This window comes from Megalopta genalis, unplaced genomic scaffold (genome assembly GCF_051020955.1).
Source record: "Megalopta genalis isolate 19385.01 unplaced genomic scaffold, iyMegGena1_principal scaffold0341, whole genome shotgun sequence".
Lineage (NCBI taxonomy): Eukaryota > Metazoa > Arthropoda > Insecta > Hymenoptera > Halictidae > Megalopta > Megalopta genalis.
The window spans coordinates 42,501-65,657 of NW_027476410.1; the positions used below are offsets into that span (position 1 = coordinate 42,501).

The 23,157-nt window shown below is 34.8% G+C and overlaps 2 non-coding genes across 2 annotated transcripts; both read right to left on the reverse strand.

The window, feature by feature from the left end:
* Window positions 1–646: 646 nt before the first annotated feature.
* Window positions 647–801, reverse strand: LOC143263138 (5.8S ribosomal RNA). The gene has a single exon (XR_013036693.1). It is a non-coding gene; the product is annotated as a 5.8S ribosomal RNA (ribosomal RNA).
* A 1,332-nt stretch (window positions 802–2,133) lies between these two features.
* LOC143263133 (small subunit ribosomal RNA) lies at window positions 2,134–4,054 on the reverse strand. Its single transcript, XR_013036688.1, has one exon. It is a non-coding gene; the product is annotated as a small subunit ribosomal RNA (ribosomal RNA).
* Window positions 4,055–23,157: the final 19,103 nt, after the last annotated feature.

The window sequence follows — 23,157 nt, forward strand, 5'->3', positions numbered from 1 at the left end:
ACATCGGATCTATATAGCCATCGATACAATTCGTACACAAATGTGTCGTACGAAGAGAGAGACTTTTTTTCCTCTGGCAACATAACGGTAAGAGACATCCTTCCACACTCATAGGTTCCACTCCCTGGGGCTATGATATATATATACATATAAATTCAAATTCGAAGCAACGGTCACAATTCTACTCTATATTTTTGCGGGTTATGTGTTCTTTCGTTCAATTTCTTTCATGCGTTCGTTCGATCTCTGTACACAGTCTTCACATAGGACAGACTCGTGTAGTACGCTTTCGTGGGTTAAACCCATCTCGTTTCATTTCAGGCGACGTCGGGAGCGCGTTGAAAATGTACCAGTGAAATCTCGATAGTTCTACGGATACGAATCGTCCCGAAAAAGATTTTGTCACCGCTTCGAAGCGGTGTTTCAGACGGGCGGACGTATATAAAACATATACGACACACGACACCGCCTTCCACACTCACGCTAGTTCGAACACGATTTCCATCTCTCTCGAAGACTGTTAGACGTACGTAAAATTTCTCAATATTCATAGGACCGCGACAAACGCCGACGAAGCGCCCATCATTCGCTCGTACGTATATAGGCAACAAGTGCCATCAACGCAAGCAGTTTATAAGTACGTAAACGACCCTCAGCCAGGCGTGGTCCAGGAATTGTATCCGTGGACCGCAATGTGCGTTCGAAATGTCGATGTTCATGTGTCCTGCAGTTCACACGTTGACGCGCAATTAGCTGCGTTCTTCATCGACCCACGAGCCAAGTGATCCACCGTTCAGGGTAATTTTTCCCTTTTATTCTCTCATATATAATATAATGTGTATTTGCTATCCACCACATTTTTGTGTTATATTTCGGAACAAGCCGATACCCGAAGAGCTCCAACCAGCGCGCGAAGGAGATTCGGGAGTCGTCGTACGACGACATAATTGTCCCTTAAAGAACGAGATATTTCCGTCGAAACCATATATATATATGTACGAGCAAATCCAAAACCACTGTTTTCTTGCAAGTTCGACGGTCGGAGCGAATAGAACATTGAAAAGCCTTCTATCGAAGAAACACAGAGAGTATATCACCTCCAAAAACGACGGGGATATGGATATTCAAACTGGACAATTATCAACCCGATACTGGATTCGAAAAGTTTCTCTCTCCTTTCGTCGTTATTTACACCGGACGGACTCACGGCCGGCTCTAGCTGGGTGTCATATATATATACGTCCCACGCTCATGCTGCCACTAGCGCGCAACAGAGTAGGGTGTCAATGACAACGACACAGCATTGAAACGAGCTACACAAGCCGGTCTCTCTTGATACCAATGTAAACGAGCATTAAGTTATCTTCAGACTGCCCGATATTTTCGTCCTTTGGACTTTCCCAACGATTCCTTTTTTTCTTTTTTTTTTTACACCACAGCGAAGACTTGAGGAAGCGTGATTAGCACGCTCGCATCCCTCCCTGTCCTACTACAACTGTGTGTGTGTGTGTAAAGAAAGAAAAAAGAATACATTGGCTTTCTCTCTATCGAGAAGATGGCCTACGCAACGCAGATCAAAGGCCTAATACGTGTAATATAATACGCGTCTGGCCGTGTATAAATCACGCACGAATGATCTGGTCGGGCCCAACTCTTCTCGTACGCTTATTTTTCCGTGTTGGGGCACTATCATAAAATCACACAAACCCCAACACGTGTGTGTCTTGGAAGGAAGATGGCCTACGCAACGCAGATCAAAGGCCTAATACGTGTAGTACACACGTCTGCCGTGTAAATCACGCACGAATGATCTGGTCGGGCCCAACTCTTCTCCACCACACCACATCCCAACTTTGTACATTTTTATATATTTTTGTGCGTTGGGGCACCTTCATAATCACAAACCCCAACAACACATATATCTCTCTCTCTTTGAAAGATTTGTTGTGGCCTACGCAACGCAGATCAAAGGCCTAATACGTGTAGTACACACGTCTGGCCGTGTAAATCACGCACGAATGATCTGGCGGGCTCAACAATATCTTTTTTTTTTATATGAATTCTTATCCACAAACTAATCGAATTCATTTTCTCTCCTCCTCTCCTCTCTCTTTGAGATATATTGGAACATTGTAATGATCCTTCCGCAGGTTCACCTACGGAAACCTTGTTACGACTTTTACTTCCTCTAAATAATCAAGTTTGGTCATCTTCCCGGCATCATCGGCAATGCCGAAACATTGCCGCGCACCAGTCCGAAGACCTCACTAAATCATTCAATCGGTAGTAGCGACGGGCGGTGTGTACAAAGGGCAGGGACGTAATCAACGCGAGCTTATGACTCGCGCTTACTGGGAATTCCTCGTTCATGGGGAATAATTGCAAGCCCCAATCCCTAGCACGAAGGAGGTTCAGCGGGTTACCCGGGCCTTTCGGCCAGGGAACACACGCTGATTCCTTCAGTGTAGCGCGCGTGCGGCCCAGAACATCTAAGGGCATCACAGACCTGTTATTGCTCAATCTCGTGCGGCTAGAAGCCGCCTGTCCCTCTAAGAAGATTTGTTTGTACGTTGGTAGTAAAAACCCCACCGGCAGAAGCCGAGAGCCTTCGAGATACCATAATTACGTCTATTTAGCAGGCTAGAGTCTCGTTCGTTATCGGAATTAACCAGACAAATCGCTCCACCAACTAAGAACGGCCATGCACCACCACCCACCGAATCAAGAAAGAGCTATCAATCTGTCAATCCTTCCGGTGTCCGGGCCTGGTGAGGTTTCCCGTGTTGAGTCAAATTAAGCCGCAGGCTCCACTCCTGGTGGTGCCCTTCCGTCAATTCCTTTAAGTTTCAGCTTTGCAACCATACTTCCCCCGGAACCCAAAAGCTTTGGTTTCCCGGAAGCTGCCCGCCGAGTCATCGTAGGAACTTCGGCGGATCGCTAGCTGGCATCGTTTATGGTTAGAACTAGGGCGGTATCTGATCGCCTTCGAACCTCTAACTTTCGTTCTTGATTAATGAAAACATTTTTGGCAAATGCTTTCGCTTCTGTCCGTCTTGCGACGATCCAAGAATTTCACCTCTAACGTCGCAATACGAATGCCCCCATCTGTCCCTATTAATCATTACCTCGGGGTTCCGAAAACCAACAAAATAGAACCGAGGTCCTATTCCATTATTCCATGCACACAGTATTCAGGCGAAGGTAGCCTGCTTTGAGCACTCTAATTTGTTCAAAGTAAACGTACCGGCCCACCTCGACACTCAGTGAAGAGCACCGCGATGGGATATTAGTTGGACCGCCCCGTGAAGAGCAAAGCCCACCGGTAGGACGTACCACATAATGCCAGTTAAACACCGCGAGCGATGAACCGACACTGTGACACACAGATTCAACTACGAGCTTTTTAACCGCAACAACTTTAATATACGCTATTGGAGCTGGAATTACCGCGGCTGCTGGCACCAGACTTGCCCTCCAATGGATCCTCGTTAAAGGATTTAAAGTGTACTCATTCCGATTACGGGGCCTCGGATGAGTCCCGTATCGTTATTTTTCGTCACTACCTCCCCGTGCCGGGAGTGGGTAATTTGCGCGCCTGCTGCCTTCCTTGGATGTGGTAGCCGTTTCTCAGGCTCCCTCTCCGGAATCGAACCCTGATTCCCCGTTACCCGTTACAACCATGGTAGGCGCAGAACCTACCATCGACAGTTGATAAGGCAGACATTTGAAAGATGCGTCGCCGGTGCTATAAGACCATGCGATCAGCACAAAGTTATTCAGAGTCACCAAAGCAAACGATGGACGAGTGTAAACACCCGCCACCGATTGGTTTTGATCTAATAAAAGCGTTCCTACCATCTCTGGTCGGAACTCTGTTTTGCATGTATTAGCTCTAGAATTACCACAGTTATCCAAGTAAATTTTAGTACGATCTAAGAAACCATAACTGATTTAATGAGCCATTCGCGGTTTCACCTTAATACGGCATGTACTGAGACATGCATGGCTTAATCTTTGAGACAAGCATATGACTACTGGCAGGATCAACCAGGGAACTATACAATATGTATATATAAAATGGACAAAATTTAAATCCTTTTCCATCGTCGCCTGTTTCATATATATATGTCAGGTCGACACACCACTTTTCTCTTTCAAATATGTACAAGTTTTGCCACATTCCGCGCTTGTAACATATCTTCTTTAACGCTCAATTTCTTTCATTTTTCTACCATACAGATATTTTACCGTACGCCCAAAAACGTACGTATTATATTTTTGTTCTATCATAAAATCACATTTTTCTACGTACGCCAGCTTCGTACGTTTCTATCTTTGCCTTCATAAAATCACAAGATAATTTTATCTTCAAGAGTCTCGCTATTAACATCTTGTAAGATAAATGTACGTCCCAGCTAAAACGTACAAATACTTCAAGTTAAGTAATAATATATCATCGCTATTGACAAATTTTTAAGATCCAAGACACAGTTCTCTCTATATGTTTTAATATTTTTTATGTACTCAAATATATTCAAAGGAAAAAGTACATGGGTGATGCCATAGTCGTGGAAGCGCGTACGCTCACGCTGATCTTCTGACCGCCGGAAGCACGAAACCTCTGATCTGGGCAAAATCGGCAAGCCGAGGAAGAACGGACAGGACACATGCTGGACTGGCGAGAAAGCGTGTTCTTCCGCTCGCGCTAGGCATTTCGATTTCTGACACCTCTTGATTTAAAAAATCAGTTTTTTGATAGTTTTCTCTCTCCACTGGGCTATTCATTTTAGCCACAGTTTTCAATTGGTACGATTTGCTTCCAAATCTTACAGATGCATTTTAAAAAATTTTTCCATCGCTCGGACAGAAGAGTCGATTGCTCAGTGAGTACGAGTATACATACAAAGTGCATACGGGTAACCAACCCCGTAGGGCTTGCCACATATGGGCCATTCGGTCAAAGACACCGACCCGTGGCCACGCTGTGTGGAGAAAAGTCCGTAACGTAAACGGCACGAAACAGTCAGGACCGAAGCCCCGAAGGAGCTCTGAGACAGCTTCTCGACCGAGATCGTAGAATTGGCCCAAAACCCGCTCTGCTCCGTCCGCCTCGCACGGACCGTGTATCTCTTATAGATACCGAACGGCCGGCAAGGACGCCGGCGCCGCCGGCCGAATAGCACGCGCGCTTATGAGTGTAAACCGCCGCGGCAACAGACCGCCCGGCCGTGCTGTTGTAACATAGCGCGTGAACGAACGAAAAAAAAATTTATAGTAAACATTAAAATAAACTACATTACCGTAAACTAGACAAAAAATTACACATTTTTTCCCAATATGAAAATTTTCACAAACTTTTCAAAGTCCCATCGCATCGAGTAAACTTTTTTAATAACGCTTCCGCACGATTCTAAATGCTTAATCCATATGTGAAATCGTTCACTGATCACGAATATCGTATTTAAAAAAATTACAAAAATTTATTTTTCAAAATAATCAAAAAAAACCGAAAAATCACAAGAGTAAAGTACCATTATTTTAAACAATATGTCGTTCTAAATGCTTAATCCCTATGTAAAAAAGTTATCTAAGCAAGAATATGTAATTGAAAAAAATTAGAAAAATTTATTTTAGCCGTAAATCGAAAATAATGGGGACACCGGAGCTGTTCGAAGCGCCGAGACGCGCCGCGTACGGCCGAATATTTTCTAAGTCCCAACGTACCGATCAAGAGTAAAGTACCATTTTCCTACATTAGATTTCGTTCTAAATGCTTAATCCCTATGTAAAAACGTTAGTTAAGCAAGAATATCGTATTTTTAAAAAAATCTAATGATAGGATTTTCCAGAAAATTGAAAAAACCGAAAAATGTCAAGAGTAAAGTGCCATTTTCTGACATTAGATTTCGTTCTAAATGCTTAATCCCTATGTAGAAACGTTAGTTAAGCAAGAATATCGTATTTTTAAAAAAATCTAATGATAGGATTTTTCAGAAAATTGAAAAAACCGTAAAATGTCAAGAGTAAAGTGCCCTTATTTTAAACAATGTATCGTTCTAAATGCTTAATCCCTATGTAAAAAAGTTATTTTAGCAGGAATATGTTATTGAAAAAAATTAGAAAAATTTATTTTAGCCGTAAATCGAAAATAATGGGGACACCGGAGCTGTTCGAAGCGCCGAGCGCGCCGCGTACGCCCGAATATTTTCAAAGTCCCAACGTACCGATCAAGAGTAAAGTACCATTTTCCTACATTAGATTTCGTTCTAAATGCTTAATCCCTATGTAAAAACGTTAGTTAAGCAAGAATATCGTATTTTTAAAAAAATCTAATGATAGGATTTTCCAGAAAATTGAAAAAACCGAAAAATGTCAAGAGTAAAGTGCCATTTTCTGACATTAGATTTCGTTCTAAATGCTTAATCCCTATGTAGAAACGTTAGTTAAGCAAGAATATCGTATTTTTAAAAAAATCTAATGATAGGATTTTTCAGAAAATTGAAAAAACCGTAAAATGTCAAGAGTAAAGTGCCCTTACTTTAAACAATGTATCGTTCTAAATGCTTAATCCCTATGTAAAAAAGTTATTTAAGCAGGAATATGTTATTGAAAAAAATTAGAAAAATTTATTTTAGCCGTAAATCGAAAATAATGGATCGAGCGAATCGGTCGATTGCGCCGAGACGCGCTATGATGCAACAGACGAGCGATTGGAACGCCCGAATATTTTCAAAGTCCCAACGTACCGATCAAGAGTAAAGTACCATTTTCCTACATTAGATTTCGTTCTAAATGCTTAATCCCTATGTAAAAACGTTAGTTAAGCAAGAATATCGTATTTTTAAAAAAATCTAATGATAGGATTTTCCAGAAAATTGAAAAAACCGAAAAATGTCAAGAGTAAAGTGCCATTTTCTGACATTAGATTTCGTTCTAAATGCTTAATCCCTATGTAGAAACGTTAGTTAAGCAAGAATATCGTATTTTTAAAAAAATCTAATGATAGGATTTTTCAGAAAATTGAAAAAACCGTAAAATGTCAAGAGTAAAGTGCCCTTACTTTAAACAATGTATCGTTCTAAATGCTTAATCCCTATGTAAAAAAGTTATTTAAGCAGGAATATGTTATTGAAAAAAATTAGAAAAATTTATTTTAGCCGTAAATCGAAAATATAGGATCGAGCGAATCGGTCGATTGCGCCGAGACGCGCTATGATGCAACAGACGAGCGATTGGAACGCCCGAATATTTTCAAAGTCCCAACGTACCGATCAAGAGTAAAGTACCATTTTCCTACATTAGATTTCGTTCTAAATGCTTAATCCCTATGTAAAAACGTTAGTTAAGCAAGAATATCGTATTTTTAAAAAAATCTAATGATAGGATTTTCCAGAAAATTGAAAAAACCGAAAAATGTCAAGAGTAAAGTGCCATTTTCTGACATTAGATTTCGTTCTAAATGCTTAATCCCTATGTAGAAACGTTAGTTAAGCAAGAATATCGTATTTTTAAAAAAATCTAATGATAGGATTTTTCAGAAAATTGAAAAAACCGTAAAATGTCAAGAGTAAAGTGCCCTTACTTTAAACAATGTATCGTTCTAAATGCTTAATCCCTATGTAAAAAAGTTATTTAAGCAGGAATATGTTATTGAAAAAAATTAGAAAAATTTATTTTAGCCGTAAATCGAAAATAATGGATCGAGCGAATCGGTCGATTGCGCCGAGACGCGCTATGATGCAACAGACGAGCGATTGGAACGCCCGAATATTTTCAAAGTCCCAACGTACCGATCAAGAGTAAAGTACCATTTTCCTACATTAGATTTCGTTCTAAATGCTTAATCCCTATGTAAAAACGTTAGTTAAGCAAGAATATCGTATTTTTAAAAAAATCTAATGATAGGATTTTCCAGAAAATTGAAAAAACCGAAAAATGTCAAGAGTAAAGTGCCATTTTCTGACATTAGATTTCGTTCTAAATGCTTAATCCCTATGTAGAAACGTTAGTTAAGCAAGAATATCGTATTTTTAAAAAAATCTAATGATAGGATTTTTCAGAAAATTGAAAAAACCGTAAAATGTCAAGAGTAAAGTGCCCTTACTTTAAACAATGTATCGTTCTAAATGCTTAATCCCTATGTAAAAAAGTTATTTAAGCAGGAATATGTTATTGAAAAAAATTAGAAAAATTTATTTTAGCCGTAAATCGAAAATAATGGGGACACCGGAGCTGTTCGAAGCGCCGAGCGCGTCGCGTACGCCCGAATATTTTCAAAGTCCCAACGTACCGATCAAGAGTAAAGTACCATTTTCCTACATTAGATTCCGTTCTAAATGCTTAATCCCTATGTAAAAACGTTAGTTAAGCAAGAATATCGTATTTTTAAAAAAATCTAATGATAGGATTTTCCAGAAAATTGAAAAAACCGAAAAATGTCAAGAGTAAAGTGCCATTTTCTGACATTAGATTTCGTTCTAAATGCTTAATCCCTATGTAGAAACGTTAGTTAAGCAAGAATATCGTATTTTTAAAAAAATCTAATGATAGGATTCTTCAGAAAAGTGAAAAAACCGTAAAATGTCAAGAGTAAAGTGCCCTTACTTTAAACAATGTATCGTTCTAAATGCTTAATCCCTATGTAAAAAAGTTATTTAAGCAGGAATATGTTATTGAAAAAAATTAGAAAAATTTATTTTAGCCGTAAATCGAAAATAATGGATCGAGCGAATCGGTCGATTGCGCCGAGACGCGCTATGATGCAACAGACGAGCGATTGGAACGCCCGAATATTTTCAAAGTCCCAACGTACCGATCAAGAGTAAAGTACCATTTTCCTACATTAGATTTCGTTCTAAATGCTTAATCCCTATGTAAAAACGTTAGTTAAGCAAGAATATCGTATTTTTAAAAAAATCTAATGATAGGATTTTCCAGAAAATTGAAAAAACCGAAAAATGTCAAGAGTAAAGTGCCATTTTCTGACATTAGATTTCGTTCTAAATGCTTAATCCCTATGTAGAAACGTTAGTTAAGCAAGAATATCGTATTTTTAAAAAAATCTAATGATAGGATTTTTCAGAAAATTGAAAAAACCGTAAAATGTCAAGAGTAAAGTGCCCTTACTTTAAACAATGTATCGTTCTAAATGCTTAATCCCTATGTAAAAAAGTTATTTAAGCAGGAATATGTTATTGAAAAAAATTAGAAAAATTTATTTTAGCCGTAAATCGAAAATAATGGATCGAGCGAATCGGTCGATTGCGCCGAGACGCGCTATGATGCAACAGACGAGCGATTGGAACGCCCGAATATTTTCAAAGTCCCAACGTACCGATCAAGAGTAAAGTACCATTTTCCTACATTAGATTTCGTTCTAAATGCTTAATCCCTATGTAAAAACGTTAGTTAAGCAAGAATATCGTATTTTTAAAAAAATCTAATGATAGGATTTTCCAGAAAATTGAAAAAACCGAAAAATGTCAAGAGTAAAGTGCCATTTTCTGACATTAGATTTCGTTCTAAATGCTTAATCCCTATGTAGAAACGTTAGTTAAGCAAGAATATCGTATTTTTAAAAAAATCTAATGATAGGATTTTTCAGAAAATTGAAAAAACCGTAAAATGTCAAGAGTAAAGTGCCCTTATTTTAAACAATGTATCGTTCTAAATGCTTAATCCCTATGTAAAAAAGTTATTTTAGCAGGAATATGTTATTGAAAAAAATTAGAAAAATTTATTTTAGCCGTAAATCGAAAATAATGGGGACACCGGAGCTGTTCGAAGCGCCGAGCGCGTCGCGTACGCCCGAATATTTTCAAAGTCCCAACGTACCGATCAAGAGTAAAGTACCATTTTCCTACATTAGATTCCGTTCTAAATGCTTAATCCCTATGTAAAAACGTTAGTTAAGCAAGAATATCGTATTTTTAAAAAAATCTAATGATAGGATTTTCCAGAAAATTGAAAAAACCGAAAAATGTCAAGAGTAAAGTGCCATTTTCTGACATTAGATTTCGTTCTAAATGCTTAATCCCTATGTAGAAACGTTAGTTAAGCAAGAATATCGTATTTTTAAAAAAATCTAATGATAGGATTCTTCAGAAAAGTGAAAAAACCGTAAAATGTCAAGAGTAAAGTGCCCTTACTTTAAACAATGTATCGTTCTAAATGCTTAATCCCTATGTAAAAAAGTTATTTAAGCAGGAATATGTTATTGAAAAAAATTAGAAAAATTTATTTTAGCCGTAAATCGAAAATAATGGATCGAGCGAATCGGTCGATTGCGCCGAGACGCGCTATGATGCAACAGACGAGCGATTGGAACGCCCGAATATTTTCAAAGTCCCAACGTACCGATCAAGAGTAAAGTACCATTTTCCTACATTAGATTTCGTTCTAAATGCTTAATCCCTATGTAAAAACGTTAGTTAAGCAAGAATATCGTATTTTTAAAAAAATCTAATGATAGGATTTTCCAGAAAATTGAAAAAACCGAAAAATGTCAAGAGTAAAGTGCCATTTTCTGACATTAGATTTCGTTCTAAATGCTTAATCCCTATGTAGAAACGTTAGTTAAGCAAGAATATCGTATTTTTAAAAAAATCTAATGATAGGATTTTTCAGAAAATTGAAAAAACCGTAAAATGTCAAGAGTAAAGTGCCCTTATTTTAAACAATGTATCGTTCTAAATGCTTAATCCCTATGTAAAAAAGTTATTTTAGCAGGAATATGTTATTGAAAAAAATTAGAAAAATTTATTTTAGCCGTAAATCGAAAATAATGGGGACACCGGAGCTGTTCGAAGCGCCGAGCGCGTCGCGTACGCCCGAATATTTTCAAAGTCCCAACGTACCGATCAAGAGTAAAGTACCATTTTCCTACATTAGATTCCGTTCTAAATGCTTAATCCCTATGTAAAAACGTTAGTTAAGCAAGAATATCGTATTTTTAAAAAAATCTAATGATAGGATTTTCCAGAAAATTGAAAAAACCGAAAAATGTCAAGAGTAAAGTGCCATTTTCTGACATTAGATTTCGTTCTAAATGCTTAATCCCTATGTAGAAACGTTAGTTAAGCAAGAATATCGTATTTTTAAAAAAATCTAATGATAGGATTTTTCAGAAAATTGAAAAAACCGTAAAATGTCAAGAGTAAAGTGCCCTTACTTTAAACAATGTATCGTTCTAAATGCTTAATCCCTATGTAAAAAAGTTATTTAAGCAGGAATATGTTATTGAAAAAAATTAGAAAAATTTATTTTAGCCGTAAATCGAAAATAATGGATCGAGCGAATCGGTCGATTGCGCCGAGACGCGCTATGATGCAACAGACGAGCGATTGGAACGCCCGAATATTTTCAAAGTCCCATCGTACCGATCAAGAGTAAAGTACCATTTTCCTACATTAGATTTCGTTCTAAATGCTTAATCCCTATGTAAAAACGTTAGTTAAGCAAGAATATCGTATTTTTAAAAAAATCTAATGATAGGATTTTCCAGAAAATTGAAAAAACCGAAAAATGTCAAGAGTAAAGTGCCATTTTCTGACATTAGATTTCGTTCTAAATGCTTAATCCCTATGTAGAAACGTTAGTTAAGCAAGAATATCGTATTTTTAAAAAAATCTAATGATAGGATTTTTCAGAAAATTGAAAAAACCGTAAAATGTCAAGAGTAAAGTGCCCTTACTTTAAACAATGTATCGTTCTAAATGCTTAATCCCTATGTAAAAAAGTTATTTAAGCAGGAATATGTTATTGAAAAAAATTAGAAAAATTTATTTTAGCCGTAAATCGAAAATAATGGATCGAGCGAATCGGTCGATTGCGCCGAGACGCGCTATGATGCAACAGACGAGCGATTGGAACGCCCGAATATTTTCAAAGTCCCAACGTACCGATCAAGAGTAAAGTACCATTTTCCTACATTAGATTTCGTTCTAAATGCTTAATCCCTATGTAAAAACGTTAGTTAAGCAAGAATATCGTATTTTTAAAAAAATCTAATGATAGGATTTTCCAGAAAATTGAAAAAACCGAAAAATGTCAAGAGTAAAGTGCCATTTTCTGACATTAGATTTCGTTCTAAATGCTTAATCCCTATGTAGAAACGTTAGTTAAGCAAGAATATCGTATTTTTAAAAAAATCTAATGATAGGATTTTTCAGAAAATTGAAAAAACCGTAAAATGTCAAGAGTAAAGTGCCCTTATTTTAAACAATGTATCGTTCTAAATGCTTAATCCCTATGTAAAAAAGTTATTTTAGCAGGAATATGTTATTGAAAAAAATTAGAAAAATTTATTTTAGCCGTAAATCGAAAATAATGGGGACACCGGAGCTGTTCGAAGCGCCGAGCGCGTCGCGTACGCCCGAATATTTTCAAAGTCCCAACGTACCGATCAAGAGTAAAGTACCATTTTCCTACATTAGATTCCGTTCTAAATGCTTAATCCCTATGTAAAAACGTTAGTTAAGCAAGAATATCGTATTTTTAAAAAAATCTAATGATAGGATTTTCCAGAAAATTGAAAAAACCGAAAAATGTCAAGAGTAAAGTGCCATTTTCTGACATTAGATTTCGTTCTAAATGCTTAATCCCTATGTAGAAACGTTAGTTAAGCAAGAATATCGTATTTTTAAAAAAATCTAATGATAGGATTTTTCAGAAAATTGAAAAAACCGTAAAATGTCAAGAGTAAAGTGCCCTTACTTTAAACAATGTATCGTTCTAAATGCTTAATCCCTATGTAAAAAAGTTATTTAAGCAGGAATATGTTATTGAAAAAAATTAGAAAAATTTATTTTAGCCGTAAATCGAAAATAATGGATCGAGCGAATCGGTCGATTGCGCCGAGACGCGCTATGATGCAACAGACGAGCGATTGGAACGCCCGAATATTTTCAAAGTCCCATCGTACCGATCAAGAGTAAAGTACCATTTTCCTACATTAGATTTCGTTCTAAATGCTTAATCCCTATGTAAAAACGTTAGTTAAGCAAGAATATCGTATTTTTAAAAAAATCTAATGATAGGATTTTCCAGAAAATTGAAAAAACCGAAAAATGTCAAGAGTAAAGTGCCATTTTCTGACATTAGATTTCGTTCTAAATGCTTAATCCCTATGTAGAAACGTTAGTTAAGCAAGAATATCGTATTTTTAAAAAAATCTAATGATAGGATTTTTCAGAAAATTGAAAAAACCGTAAAATGTCAAGAGTAAAGTGCCCTTATTTTAAACAATGTATCGTTCTAAATGCTTAATCCCTATGTAAAAAAGTTATTTTAGCAGGAATATGTTATTGAAAAAAATTAGAAAAATTTATTTTAGCCGTAAATCGAAAATAATGGGGACACCGGAGCTGTTCGAAGCGCCGAGCGCGCCGCGTACGCCCGAATATTTTCAAAGTCCCAACGTACCGATCAAGAGTAAAGTACCATTTTCCTACATTAGATTTCGTTCTAAATGCTTAATCCCTATGTAAAAACGTTAGTTAAGCAAGAATATCGTATTTTTAAAAAAATCTAATGATAGGATTTTCCAGAAAATTGAAAAAACCGAAAAATGTCAAGAGTAAAGTGCCATTTTCTGACATTAGATTTCGTTCTAAATGCTTAATCCCTATGTAGAAACGTTAGTTAAGCAAGAATATCGTATTTTTAAAAAAATCTAATGATAGGATTTTTCAGAAAATTGAAAAAACCGTAAAATGTCAAGAGTAAAGTGCCCTTACTTTAAACAATGTATCGTTCTAAATGCTTAATCCCTATGTAAAAAAGTTATTTAAGCAGGAATATGTTATTGAAAAAAATTAGAAAAATTTATTTTAGCCGTAAATCGAAAATAATGGATCGAGCGAATCGGTCGATTGCGCCGAGACGCGCTATGATGCAACAGACGAGCGATTGGAACGCCCGAATATTTTCAAAGTCCCAACGTACCGATCAAGAGTAAAGTACCATTTTCCTACATTAGATTTCGTTCTAAATGCTTAATCCCTATGTAAAAACGTTAGTTAAGCAAGAATATCGTATTTTTAAAAAAATCTAATGATAGGATTTTCCAGAAAATTGAAAAAACCGAAAAATGTCAAGAGTAAAGTGCCATTTTCTGACATTAGATTTCGTTCTAAATGCTTAATCCCTATGTAGAAACGTTAGTTAAGCAAGAATATCGTATTTTTAAAAAAATCTAATGATAGGATTTTTCAGAAAATTGAAAAAACCGTAAAATGTCAAGAGTAAAGTGCCCTTACTTTAAACAATGTATCGTTCTAAATGCTTAATCCCTATGTAAAAAAGTTATTTAAGCAGGAATATGTTATTGAAAAAAATTAGAAAAATTTATTTTAGCCGTAAATCGAAAATATAGGATCGAGCGAATCGGTCGATTGCGCCGAGACGCGCTATGATGCAACAGACGAGCGATTGGAACGCCCGAATATTTTCAAAGTCCCAACGTACCGATCAAGAGTAAAGTACCATTTTCCTACATTAGATTTCGTTCTAAATGCTTAATCCCTATGTAAAAACGTTAGTTAAGCAAGAATATCGTATTTTTAAAAAAATCTAATGATAGGATTTTCCAGAAAATTGAAAAAACCGAAAAATGTCAAGAGTAAAGTGCCATTTTCTGACATTAGATTTCGTTCTAAATGCTTAATCCCTATGTAGAAACGTTAGTTAAGCAAGAATATCGTATTTTTAAAAAAATCTAATGATAGGATTTTTCAGAAAATTGAAAAAACCGTAAAATGTCAAGAGTAAAGTGCCCTTACTTTAAACAATGTATCGTTCTAAATGCTTAATCCCTATGTAAAAAAGTTATTTAAGCAGGAATATGTTATTGAAAAAAATTAGAAAAATTTATTTTAGCCGTAAATCGAAAATAATGGATCGAGCGAATCGGTCGATTGCGCCGAGACGCGCTATGATGCAACAGACGAGCGATTGGAACGCCCGAATATTTTCAAAGTCCCAACGTACCGATCAAGAGTAAAGTACCATTTTCCTACATTAGATTTCGTTCTAAATGCTTAATCCCTATGTAAAAACGTTAGTTAAGCAAGAATATCGTATTTTTAAAAAAATCTAATGATAGGATTTTCCAGAAAATTGAAAAAACCGAAAAATGTCAAGAGTAAAGTGCCATTTTCTGACATTAGATTTCGTTCTAAATGCTTAATCCCTATGTAGAAACGTTAGTTAAGCAAGAATATCGTATTTTTAAAAAAATCTAATGATAGGATTTTTCAGAAAATTGAAAAAACCGTAAAATGTCAAGAGTAAAGTGCCCTTACTTTAAACAATGTATCGTTCTAAATGCTTAATCCCTATGTAAAAAAGTTATTTAAGCAGGAATATGTTATTGAAAAAAATTAGAAAAATTTATTTTAGCCGTAAATCGAAAATAATGGGGACACCGGAGCTGTTCGAAGCGCCGAGCGCGTCGCGTACGCCCGAATATTTTCAAAGTCCCAACGTACCGATCAAGAGTAAAGTACCATTTTCCTACATTAGATTCCGTTCTAAATGCTTAATCCCTATGTAAAAACGTTAGTTAAGCAAGAATATCGTATTTTTAAAAAAATCTAATGATAGGATTTTCCAGAAAATTGAAAAAACCGAAAAATGTCAAGAGTAAAGTGCCATTTTCTGACATTAGATTTCGTTCTAAATGCTTAATCCCTATGTAGAAACGTTAGTTAAGCAAGAATATCGTATTTTTAAAAAAATCTAATGATAGGATTCTTCAGAAAAGTGAAAAAACCGTAAAATGTCAAGAGTAAAGTGCCCTTACTTTAAACAATGTATCGTTCTAAATGCTTAATCCCTATGTAAAAAAGTTATTTAAGCAGGAATATGTTATTGAAAAAAATTAGAAAAATTTATTTTAGCCGTAAATCGAAAATAATGGATCGAGCGAATCGGTCGATTGCGCCGAGACGCGCTATGATGCAACAGACGAGCGATTGGAACGCCCGAATATTTTCAAAGTCCCAACGTACCGATCAAGAGTAAAGTACCATTTTCCTACATTAGATTTCGTTCTAAATGCTTAATCCCTATGTAAAAACGTTAGTTAAGCAAGAATATCGTATTTTTAAAAAAATCTAATGATAGGATTTTCCAGAAAATTGAAAAAACCGAAAAATGTCAAGAGTAAAGTGCCATTTTCTGACATTAGATTTCGTTCTAAATGCTTAATCCCTATGTAGAAACGTTAGTTAAGCAAGAATATCGTATTTTTAAAAAAATCTAATGATAGGATTTTTCAGAAAATTGAAAAAACCGTAAAATGTCAAGAGTAAAGTGCCCTTACTTTAAACAATGTATCGTTCTAAATGCTTAATCCCTATGTAAAAAAGTTATTTAAGCAGGAATATGTTATTGAAAAAAATTAGAAAAATTTATTTTAGCCGTAAATCGAAAATAATGGATCGAGCGAATCGGTCGATTGCGCCGAGACGCGCTATGATGCAACAGACGAGCGATTGGAACGCCCGAATATTTTCAAAGTCCCAACGTACCGATCAAGAGTAAAGTACCATTTTCCTACATTAGATTTCGTTCTAAATGCTTAATCCCTATGTAAAAACGTTAGTTAAGCAAGAATATCGTATTTTTAAAAAAATCTAATGATAGGATTTTCCAGAAAATTGAAAAAACCGAAAAATGTCAAGAGTAAAGTGCCATTTTCTGACATTAGATTTCGTTCTAAATGCTTAATCCCTATGTAGAAACGTTAGTTAAGCAAGAATATCGTATTTTTAAAAAAATCTAATGATAGGATTTTTCAGAAAATTGAAAAAACCGTAAAATGTCAAGAGTAAAGTGCCCTTACTTTAAACAATGTATCGTTCTAAATGCTTAATCCCTATGTAAAAAAGTTATTTAAGCAGGAATATGTTATTGAAAAAAATTAGAAAAATTTATTTTAGCCGTAAATCGAAAATATAGGATCGAGCGAATCGGTCGATTGCGCCGAGACGCGCTATGATGCAACAGACGAGCGATTGGAACGCCCGAATATTTTCAAAGTCCCAACGTACCGATCAAGAGTAAAGTACCATTTTCCTACATTAGATTTCGTTCTAAATGCTTAATCCCTATGTAAAAACGTTAGTTAAGCAAGAATATCGTATTTTTAAAAAAATCTAATGATAGGATTTTCCAGAAAATTGAAAAAACCGAAAAATGTCAAGAGTAAAGTGCCATTTTCTGACATTAGATTTCGTTCTAAATGCTTAATCCCTATGTAGAAACGTTAGTTAAGCAAGAATATCGTATTTTTAAAAAAATCTAATGATAGGATTTTTCAGAAAATTGAAAAAACCGTAAAATGTCAAGAGTAAAGTGCCCTTACTTTAAACAATGTATCGTTCTAAATGCTTAATCCCTATGTAAAAAAGTTATTTAAGCAGGAATATGTTATTGAAAAAAATTAGAAAAATTTATTTTAGCCGTAAATCGAAAATAATGGATCGAGCGAATCGGTCGATTGCGCCGAGACGCGCTATGATGCAACAGACGAGCGATTGGAACGCCCGAATATTTTCAAAGTCCCAACGTACCGATCAAGAGTAAAGTACCATTTTCCTACATTAGATTTCGTTCTAAATGCTTAATCCCTATGTAAAAACGTTAGTTAAGCAAGAATATCGTATTTTTAAAAAAATCTAATGATAGGATTTTCCAGAAAATTGAAAAAACCGAAAAATGTCAAGAGTAAAGTGCCATTTTCTGACATTAGATTTCGTTCTAAATGCTTAATCCCTATGTAGAAACGTTAGTTAAGCAAGAATATCGTATTTTTAAAAAAATCTAATGATAGGATTTTTCAGAAAATTGAAAAAACCGTAAAATGTCAAGAGTAAAGTGCCCTTACTTTAAACAATGTATCGTTCTAAATGCTTAATCCCTATGTAAAAAAGTTATTTAAGCAGGAATATGTTATTGAAAAAAATTAGAAAAATTTATTTTAGCCGTAAATCGAAAATATAGGATCGAGCGAATCGGTCGATTGCGCCGAGACGCGCTATGATGCAACAGACGAGCGATTGGAACGCCCGAATATTTTCAAAGTCCCAACGTACCGATCAAGAGTAAAGTACCATTTTCCTACATTAGATTTCGTTCTAAATGCTTAATCCCTATGTAAAAACGTTAGTTAAGCAAGAATATCGTATTTTTAAAAAAATCTAATGATAGGATTTTCCAGAAAATTGAAAAAACCGAAAAATGTCAAGAGTAAAGTGCCATTTTCTGACATTAGATTTCGTTCTAAATGCTTAATCCCTATGTAGAAACGTTAGTTAAGCAAGAATATCGTATTTTTAAAAAAATCTAATGATAGGATTTTTCAGAAAATTGAAAAAACCGTAAAATGTCAAGAGTAAAGTGCCCTTACTTTAAACAATGTATCGTTCTAAATGCTTAATCCCTATGTAAAAAAGTTATTTAAGCAGGAATATGTTATTGAAAAAAATTAGAAAAATTTATTTTAGCCGTAAATCGAAAATATAGGATCGAGCGAATCGGTCGATTGCGCCGAGACGCGCTATGATGCAACAGACGAGCGATTGGAACGCCCGAATATTTTCAAAGTCCCAACGTACCGATCAAGAGTAAAGTACCATTTTCCTACATTAGATTCCGTTCTAAATGCTTAATCCCTATGTAAAAACGTTAGTTAAGCAAGAATATCGTATTTTTAAAAAAATCTAATGATAGGATTTTCCAGAAAATTGAAAAAACCGAAAAATGTCAAGAGTAAAGTGCCATTTTCTGACATTAGATTTCGTTCTAAATGCTTAATCCCTATGTAGAAACGTTAGTTAAGCAAGAATATCGTATTTTTAAAAAAATCTAATGATAGGATTTTTCAGAAAATTGAAAAAACCGTAAAATGTCAAGAGTAAAGTGCCCTTACTTTAAACAATGTATCGTTCTAAATGCTTAATCCCTATGTAAAAAAGTTATTTAAGCAGGAATATGTTATTGAAAAAAATTAGAAAAATTTATTTTAGCCGTAAATCGAAAATAATGGATCGAGCGAATCGGTCGATTGCGCCGAGACGCGCTATGATGCAACAGACGAGCGATTGGAACGCCCGAATATTTTCAAAGTCCCAACGTACCGATCAAGAGTAAAGTACCATTTTCCTACATTAGATTTCGTTCTAAATGCTTAATCCCTATGTAAAAACGTTAGTTAAGCAAGAATATCGTATTTTTAAAAAAATCTAATGATAGGATTTTCCAGAAAATTGAAAAAACCGAAAAATGTCAAGAGTAAAGTGCCATTTTCTGACATTAGATTTCGTTCTAAATGCTTAATCCCTATGTAGAAACGTTAGTTAAGCAAGAATATCGTATTTTTAAAAAAATCTAATGATAGGATTTTTCAGAAAATTGAAAAAACCGTAAAATGTCAAGAGTAAAGTGCCCTTACTTTAAACAATGTATCGTTCTAAATGCTTAATCCCTATGTAAAAAAGTTATTTAAGCAGGAATATGTTATTGAAAAAAATTAGAAAAATTTATTTTAGCCGTAAATCGAAAATAATGGGGACACCGGAGCTGTTCGAAGCGCCGAGCGCGTCGCGTACGCCCGAATATTTTCAAAGTCCCAACGTACCGATCAAGAGTAAAGTACCATTTTCCTACATTAGATTCCGTTCTAAATGCTTAATCCCTATGTAAAAACGTTAGTTAAGCAAGAATATCGTATTTTTAAAAAAATCTAATGATAGGATTTTCCAGAAAATTGAAAAAACCGAAAAATGTCAAGAGTAAAGTGCCATTTTCTGACATTAGATTTCGTTCTAAATGCTTAATCCCTATGTAGAAACGTTAGTTAAGCAAGAATATCGTATTTTTAAAAAAATCTAATGATAGGATTCTTCAGAAAAGTGAAAAAACCGTAAAATGTCAAGAGTAAAGTGCCCTTACTTTAAACAATGTATCGTTCTAAATGCTTAATCCCTATGTAAAAAAGTTATTTAAGCAGGAATATGTTATTGAAAAAAATTAGAAAAATTTATTTTAGCCGTAAATCGAAAATAATGGATCGAGCGAATCGGTCGATTGCGCCGAGACGCGCTATGATGCAACAGACGAGCGATTGGAACGCCCGAATATTTTCAAAGTCCCAACGTACCGATCAAGAGTAAAGTACCATTTTCCTACATTAGATTTCGTTCTAAATGCTTAATCCCTATGTAAAAACGTTAGTTAAGCAAGAATATCGTATTTTTAAAAAAATCTAATGATAGGATTTTCCAGAAAATTGAAAAAACCGAAAAATGTCAAGAGTAAAGTGCCATTTTCTGACATTAGATTTCGTTCTAAATGCTTAATCCCTATGTAGAAACGTTAGTTAAGCAAGAATATCGTATTTTTAAAAAAATCTAATGATAGGATTTTTCAGAAAATTGAAAAAACCGTAAAATGTCAAGAGTAAAGTGCCCTTACTTTAAACAATGTATCGTTCTAAATGCTTAATCCCTATGTAAAAAAGTTATTTAAGCAGGAATATGTTATTGAAAAAAATTAGAAAAATTTATTTTAGCCGTAAATCGAAAATAATGGATCGAGCGAATCGGTCGATTGCGCCGAGACGCGCTATGATGCAACAGACGAGCGATTGGAACGCCCGAATATTTTCAAAGTCCCAACGTACCGATCAAGAGTAAAGTACCATTTTCCTACATTAGATTTCGTTCTAAATGCTTAATCCCTATGTAAAAACGTTAGTTAAGCAAGAATATCGTATTTTTAAAAAAATCTAATGATAGGATTTTCCAGAAAATTGAAAAAACCGAAAAATGTCAAGAGTAAAGTGCCATTTTCTGACATTAGATTTCGTTCTAAATGCTTAATCCCTATGTAGAAACGTTAGTTAAGCAAGAATATCGTATTTTTAAAAAAATCTAATGATAGGATTTTTCAGAAAATTGAAAAAACCGTAAAATGTCAAGAGTAAAGTGCCCTTATTTTAAACAATGTATCGTTCTAAATGCTTAATCCCTATGTAAAAAAGTTATTTTAGCAGGAATATGTTATTGAAAAAAATTAGAAAAATTTATTTTAGCCGTAAATCGAAAATAATGGGGACACCGGAGCTGTTCGAAGCGCCGAGCGCGTCGCGTACGCCCGAATATTTTCAAAGTCCCAACGTACCGATCAAGAGTAAAGTACCATTTTCCTACATTAGATTCCGTTCTAAATGCTTAATCCCTATGTAAAAACGTTAGTTAAGCAAGAATATCGTATTTTTAAAAAAATCTAATGATAGGATTTTCCAGAAAATTGAAAAAACCGAAAAATGTCAAGAGTAAAGTGCCATTTTCTGACATTAGATTTCGTTCTAAATGCTTAATCCCTATGTAGAAACGTTAGTTAAGCAAGAATATCGTATTTTTAAAAAAATCTAATGATAGGATTCTTCAGAAAAGTGAAAAAACCGTAAAATGTCAAGAGTAAAGTGCCCTTACTTTAAACAATGTATCGTTCTAAATGCTTAATCCCTATGTAAAAAAGTTATTTAAGCAGGAATATGTTATTGAAAAAAATTAGAAAAATTTATTTTAGCCGTAAATCGAAAATAATGGATCGAGCGAATCGGTCGATTGCGCCGAGACGCGCTATGATGCAACAGACGAGCGATTGGAACGCCCGAATATTTTCAAAGTCCCAACGTACCGATCAAGAGTAAAGTACCATTTTCCTACATTAGATTTCGTTCTAAATGCTTAATCCCTATGTAAAAACGTTAGTTAAGCAAGAATATCGTATTTTTAAAAAAATCTAATGATAGGATTTTCCAGAAAATTGAAAAAACCGAAAAATGTCAAGAGTAAAGTGCCATTTTCTGACATTAGATTTCGTTCTAAATGCTTAATCCCTATGTAGAAACGTTAGTTAAGCAAGAATATCGTATTTTTAAAAAAATCTAATGATAGGATTTTTCAGAAAATTGAAAAAACCGTAAAATGTCAAGAGTAAAGTGCCCTTATTTTAAACAATGTATCGTTCTAAATGCTTAATCCCTATGTAAAAAAGTTATTTTAGCAGGAATATGTTATTGAAAAAAATTAGAAAAATTTATTTTAGCCGTAAATCGAAAATAGTGGGGACACCGGAGCTGTTCGAAGCGCCGAGCGCGTCGCGTACGCCCGAATATTTTCAAAGTCCCAACGTACCGATCAAGAGTAAAGTACCATTTTCCTACATTAGATTCCGTTCTAAATGCTTAATCCCTATGTAAAAACGTTAGTTAAGCAAGAATATCGTATTTTTAAAAAAATCTAATGATAGGATTTTCCAGAAAATTGAAAAAACCGAAAAATGTCAAGAGTAAAGTGCCATTTTCTGACATTAGATTTCGTTCTAAATGCTTAATCCCTATGTAGAAACGTTAGTTAAGCAAGAATATCGTATTTTTAAAAAAATCTAATGATAGGATTTTTCAGAAAATTGAAAAAACCGTAAAATGTCAAGAGTAAAGTGCCCTTACTTTAAACAATGTATCGTTCTAAATGCTTAATCCCTATGTAAAAAAGTTATTTAAGCAGGAATATGTTATTGAAAAAAATTAGAAAAATTTATTTTAGCCGTAAATCGAAAATAATGGATCGAGCGAATCGGTCGATTGCGCCGAGACGCGCTATGATGCAACAGACGAGCGATTGGAACGCCCGAATATTTTCAAAGTCCCATCGTACCGATCAAGAGTAAAGTACCATTTTCCTACATTAGATTTCGTTCTAAATGCTTAATCCCTATGTAAAAACGTTAGTTAAGCAAGAATATCGTATTTTTAAAAAAATCTAATGATAGGATTTTCCAGAAAATTGAAAAAACCGAAAAATGTCAAGAGTAAAGTGCCATTTTCTGACATTAGATTTCGTTCTAAATGCTTAATCCCTATGTAGAAACGTTAGTTAAGCAAGAATATCGTATTTTTAAAAAAATCTAATGATAGGATTTTTCAGAAAATTGAAAAAACCGTAAAATGTCAAGAGTAAAGTGCCCTTACTTTAAACAATGTATCGTTCTAAATGCTTAATCCCTATGTAAAAAAGTTATTTAAGCAGGAATATGTTATTGAAAAAAATTAGAAAAATTTATTTTAGCCGTAAATCGAAAATA